This window comes from Eleutherodactylus coqui, chromosome 10 (genome assembly GCF_035609145.1).
Source record: "Eleutherodactylus coqui strain aEleCoq1 chromosome 10, aEleCoq1.hap1, whole genome shotgun sequence".
Lineage (NCBI taxonomy): Eukaryota > Metazoa > Chordata > Amphibia > Anura > Eleutherodactylidae > Eleutherodactylus > Eleutherodactylus coqui.
This window is the reverse complement of record NC_089846.1, coordinates 75806510-75813149: the sequence shown is the minus strand read 5'-3', so window position 1 is coordinate 75813149 and position 6640 is coordinate 75806510.

Sequence of the window (6640 nt, the reverse complement as noted above, 5' to 3'; positions counted from 1 at the left end):
CAACCACAGTCTACTATGAGTAGATCTGTGGTTGGTCTGCGACCCTTGCCTGTCCTGTGTGATAACAGCCTTTGGCTGGTTTCACTTGACATATTGCAGGCGCATGTATGCATCCGAAATATGGATGAGTGCCCTGACCTAAACACGGAGTATCAGAGTCCTACGACATTGTGAGTTCAGGTCAGGCCAAGAGTCTCATTTGTATTATGGATGCATATATGCACTTGTTGGAGTTACTCTTTAACTTTAGATTTGGTAATAAGATTATTTAGGTCTGAGTTCTCTTATGTGTCCAAATTAACGACAATTATCTGCAAAAGAACAAGAGATATGAACTCTGTAAAGTCACGGCTGCGCTCTTTCTGAAGAGCCCAGCCCAGTCTTAACTTTATTCATAGTGTGAGCAGACAAAAGAGTCTAGCTGTCTGTCAGGGCAGACACCCTTCCTGAACGTAACACATCATGACAAAGTTTAATTATGTGACTTGTTCCCCTCATGGTCCTAGTAAAGGAAGGCGGACACAAATGCAGTCTCTAGGAAATGTCCAAATTCCCCCTACCAGCAATAGCTCAGCCAGCTCTGTGCGGCTTTAAAAGTGTCAGACTTGCGCTCGTATGAATCCAGCCTAGGGGTGGTTTCACACGGGCGAGAAAATCACACGATTCTCGCCTGAAGCGTTAGTAAAAAAAAGCAGTTTAGGAAACCAATGGTTCCCTTCTCATCAGAGGTTGAAAGATTTTTAAAAATCTCAGCATGCGCTATCTTTCTCGTCCATATCATTGGGGGCCACAGCCTAGACCATGGGATATAGCCACTGCCACTAGGAGGTGACACTAAGCAGAAAGTGTTAGCGCCTCCCACCGGCTATATCCCCCTTGCAGGCACTCCGCTAATCAATCTTTAGCTTAGTGTCTGCGGGAGGCAGACGTGGCTACACGCGGGAATCCGGGGAGTCGGGGCTTTTCCCTGGCTTTCCCGTCCTCCCGGGGGAGACGCAAGCAGAGGGTGTCTCCACCACTCTGCGGCGTCTCACCCAGAGAAGAAAAAGGGGCCCGACCCTGCAATGCGCATTGGCCTCGGTAACCCGCCAGCTATAGGGCTCCCCCTCTCTGGAGTGGCGCACCCGGACCGGTGACGCATAGGGGGAAGCCCTACTGGAGTAAGTCGACGTGGTGGCCAGGCGACATGGACCTCCCTCCCCCTCTTCAGACTCGCGATGAAGGAGAAGCGCAGCAAATACCGTTAAGGAGCGGGCGAACAGGCGGAAGCGGAGAGGGCATCGCTGAACAGGTCCCTCCAGCAGTGGCGTGCGGGCACGGCACCCCAGCGGGACGCCAAGGCATTGGCCGGGCATGAGTAGCACTTCCGGGTGCGGTGCTCCGATGCTAGGCCGGGAAAGGGTACTTCCGGGTCGCGGGCGGACTTCCAGGACAAGCCACGCCCCCTCCGACCGCGGAAGAGTGAAAAGGAGCCGTCAGGCAGCAGAATGGTCGCTCCTAACAACAGTACAGGGTTCTTTCTGTCTCTGCTGAGCCCGACGTTGTGGACAGCGTATCGCCAGCCACAGCAGCCATCCCTAATAGGGTTCTGCGAGCGGCCCAATTGCTGCAGAACCAGCACCGACCAGCCGCACCAACAACATCATAGCAGCCGCAGCACCTGCCGTAACAGCAGCATCGGCCGCAACAGCAGCCGCAGTATTGGCACCGGCCGCAACAGCAGCCGCAGTATTGGCACCAGCCGCAACAGCAGCATCGGCCACAGCACAGCAGCACCAGCAGTAGCAGTGCTAACCGGACGCCTGCCAGACCACCGCCGTTTCTTCCATTGGGTGGACCCACGTTGGCGCCTGATGGCCTCAGGCTTCAAGACCCAGAGACTCCAGCTGGATGAGGGGAACCGCATAACAGCTGCTAGACCGGGTAAGCCCTGCCAAGGCAGCGCTTTGCGGTTTCTCCCCCCCTTGCAGGTACTCCTGCGGCAGTACGAGGAATCCCCTCTTTTGGGTTGAGGTTGCTATCCGTTAGTACGCCATGTCTGACCCCAGATATGAGGAGGCCGGCTAAGGGGAGGGTGAAATATTACGCATGCACCGCATGCAACACCAAATTTGCTTGCGGTCAAGGGGATCCCCGCTGCGCAAAATGTACCCCGGCACGTCCAGCTCCAGCGACCCCCGGTGCCCCCTGCCGCCCCTGTGGAGCTAGGGGCCGAACCTGAATGGGCTAGGTCCTTGGCCGCTGCGGTTTCCGGCCTAGCCACCTCTTTGGCGGCAATCTTACGCCGACTAGAATCCGGCTCTGAAGTTTCCTCTTCGGAATATGCGCGCGGGAGGTCACGCAAGAGGAGGAGGTCCCGCAGTAGCGGAGACACCTCCAGTAGGTCCCGCTATACCAGGAAGTCTCCCAGGCCCTCCAGGTCAAGGCGGTCCAGGGACTCACATGGCTCCCATGGTTCCAGAGAGTCCGTCCGGACATATCACCGGTCCAGACATTCATCACGGTCCTCGTACTCAGGAAGACCCGCCCGAACCCGCCCAGACTCTCCCCGGGCATCGTGTTCGTGGGCTTCGCAGGACACGGCCCAAACAGCAGGTGAAAGTAGTGGATCAGAGGATGACGAACGGTCGGCAATGTCGCGACGAACGACCCTGATGGACAACTTGGTAATAGCTGTAAACGAGACTCTCCAAGTGACGGAAGAGCCGGTGGAAGCAAACCCCGTCCACGGTGTCGTTTAAACGCCAGACAAGGCCGTGGCAGGTCTTTCCGGACCATCAAGACTTTGCGGATGTCATTGATAAGGAGTGGCAGAATCCAGATAAGAAGTTTAGGCAACCCGTAAAGACTTGGGAGGTCACATACTCCTTCCCAGGGAATCTGATAAAAAAATGGTCAGCTCCCCCAGTGGTGGACCCACCAGTGTCGCGTCTATCCAGAGGCACGGCTCTACCAACAGCCAAGGTGGCGACACTGACAAATCCTCAGGACAGAAAACTCGACACATTAGCTAAGTAGACTTTTCAGTCCGCAGGCACCGCCCTGCAACCGATTTTCGCGGCCGCGTGGGTAAGCAAAGCCTCGGTAGCCTGGGCAAAACAACTGCGGAAGGACATCTTGGCAGGCGCCCCACCCAGTGAGCTACTAGAAACTACGGGCAACATCATACAGGCGAATAAGTTCATGTGCGCGGCAGAACTGGATGCCGCAAAATTCGTGGCCCGAGCATCCGCCGCATCTGTCGCAGCAAGACGAACCCTTTGGCTAAAAGGGTGGTCGGCCGATGCGGCATCAAAAATGGTCCTAACAAGATTACCCTTCGAGGGTAATAGGCTCTTCGGGTCCAGGTTGGATGACCTGATAAAGGACGCCACAGGCGGCAAGAGTATGACCCTCCCACAAATATCATCGAGAAAAGAAAAAGCCCCATTAAAGAAAAAAAACATTTTTTTCGGTCCTTTCGCCGTTTCACGTCCCGACCTGGCACAGCGTAGTGGTCCCAACCTAGGAGGGTCCCGACTGACCCAGGGAAGGGCCCCACCTTCAAGTCAAAACAGGCATGGCGATCTCGGCCAGGAACATCGAGGACCTCGGGATCAAAAAATGCAGCATGAGTTCCCGCCCCCACCCAATGTCACCCGGGTGGGGGGCAGACTCTCCCGATTTCGGGAGATGTGGTGGAGTCGCGTGAACGACGCCTGGGTGCGGGAGATCGTGGCCTTCGGGTACTCGATCGAGTTCACGACTCTACCACAAGATTCATTTTGCAAGTTCAGGGTGCCAGCCACCCCGGAAGGAGTAGCCAATCTACAACTGGCAGTGGAGAACCTACTGGCACAGGGGGTAGTGAAACCAGTGCCAGCTGCGCAAAAGCAGCAAGGTTTCTATTCAAATCTCTTCCTAGTACCCAAGAAAGACGGCAGGGTCAGACCGGTACTAGATTTAAGGCGATTGAATCAGTTCATCAAAACAAGGCGTTTCCGGATGGAGTCGATCAAATCCGTGATAGCCTCCATGGACCCAGGGGAATTTATGTCCTCAGTAGACTTCAAGGACGCATACCTCCATATTCCCATCCGGGAAGCACACCAGAAGTTTCTTCGCTTCGAGGCGCAAGGAAGACATTTTCAGTTCACGGCACTGCCGTTCGGCCTTTCAACTTCACCAAGGGTATTTACAAAAGTCCTGGCAGCAGGGCTGGCACTTCTCCACGCGAGGGGTATAGTGGCCATCCCATATCTAGACGATATCTTAATAAAAGCACCATCACGGGACAGCAATATCAGGAATTTACGCATCACGATAGAAACATTGGAGGAGTTTGGCTGAATAATAAATCACGGCAAATCATGCCTAGTACCAACACAACACCTAGAGTTTCTAGGCATGATGTTCGACACTAAACAACACCGGGTCCTACTACCCCACACAAAGGTGGACAAACTCCTACGCGGTGTCAGGTCTCTGATGCAGAAGAGACCATTGACTATCAGGCACTGCATGAGTGTTTTGGGCCAGATGGTAGCGGCCTTCGAGGCTGTACCTTTTGCGCAGTTCCGATTGAGGGCTTTTCAACATCTGATCCTGGCCCGCTGGAACAGGTCCGTACTGACCCTGGAACAGCGAATCCGGGTAACTCCTCGGGTTCGGCACACACTTAAGTGGTGGCTGAAACCCGGGAGACTTCAGGTGGGACGGATATTGGCCCCAAAACGATGGGTAATAATGACTACAGACGCTCGGGCTGGGGTGGAACGCTGGGGGACCAGTCCACTCAGGGATTATGGTCACAGAGAGAGACAAAATTACATATCAACATTCTGGAACTACGAGCCATATACCTGGCGCTTCGGCACTTCGGGACCGGTCTCAAAGGGAGGGATGTGCGTATTCACACAGACAACACTACAGCCGTAGCCTATGTCAACCACCAAGGGGGCACACGGAGCACAGCAGTGATGAACGAGGTAGCTCGTATACTGACGTGGGCAGAGAGTCACCTAAGCTCGATATCAGCAGTATACATCCCAGGCGTGGACAATTGGGTAGCAGATTACCTAAGTCGGGAGACCGTGGATCCCAGCGAGTGGGGTTTACACCCAGAGAGATTCCAGTCGATATGTCGGAGATGGGGCACTCCAGACATGGACCTCATGGCGTCCAGAATGAATTACAAGATTCATCCATTTGTAGCCCAAGCCCGGGACCCGCAGGCGGCAGCAGCAGACGCACTGCCATCCCGTGGGGGGGATACAGGCTTCTGTACATATTTCCTCCGATTCCTCTCATACCAAGAGTTCTAGGGAAGATCAAACGGGAAGGACGACCAGCGATATTAATAGCACCAGATTGGCCAAGATGAAGCTGGTACGCGAGCATCTTGGAAATGCTGGTCGACGCGCCATGGCAACTGCCGGATCGAAGAGACCTGCTGTCCCAAGGGCCTTTACTACATCCGGATTCCAGGTCTCTACGTTTAACGGCTTGGCCGTTGAGACCGAAATATTAAGAAGGAAAGGCTTCTCAGAAGCTGTGATTCGGACAATAATACAGGCCAGGAAACCGGCCTCGTCGGTAATTTATTACAGGGTCTGGAAACGTTTCTTTGGCTGGTGTGAAGAGCGACACGTTCAGCCAATGCAATTTTCGCTGGCAAGGATCTTGGTGTTCCTACAGTCAGGCCTCGAAGCAGGACTAAAATTAGTCTCGCTAAGAGGGCAGGTATCAGCACTTACGGTACTTTTTCAGAGACCAATCGCAAGCCGAGTGGCAGTGCGAATGTTCCTACAGGGAGTCGCCCATATGACAACCCTGTTAAAACCACCGGTTCAAGCATGGAACCTCAACCTTGTACTGGAGGCTATGATGGACCAGCCATTTGAACCACTGAGAGAAATACCTATGCGGCTTCTGACCTGGAAGGTAGTATTCCTGGTCGCTATTACTTCCATTCGTAGGGTCTCGGAACTGGCGGCTCTGTCGGTACAGACACCCTATATGACTTTTCATCAAGATAAAGTGGTACTAAGGCCGTCTTCAGAATTCCTGCCAAAAGTGGTCTTGGCTTTCCACATCAATGAAGATATCATCTTACCTTCCTTTTGTCTGACACCAGTACATGCGAAGGAAAAGGCCCTGCACCGCCTGGACCTGGTAAGGGCATTGAAAATCTATGTAAAGAGAACCAGAGTTCCGAAAAACAGACACTCTCTTTGTGATTCCGGAGGGGCTCGGCCGCCCCAAAGGTAACCATATCAAAGTGGATAAGGTCCTCGATAGCAGAGGCATATCGCACCTCAGGACGCTCCCACTCCACACGGGTGGTAGGGGTCTCTTGGGCAGTCCGACACGGAGCCTCGGCGCTACAGGTATGTAAGGCAGCCACCTGGACCTCCTTACACACATTCTCAAAGTTCTATAAAGTCCACATATCTGCATCATCAGACGCCGCTCTCGGCTGGAAGATTTTGCAGGCGGCGGTCCATTGACCACTTGGACCAACCTTGTAAATAACCCACCCCATTATTTTGTGCGGGACTGCTTGTGGACGTCCCATGGTCTAGGCTGTGGCCCCCAATGGTATGAACGAGAAACAGATATTTTTGGTATAACTTACCGTAAAATCTCTTTCTCGTCACGT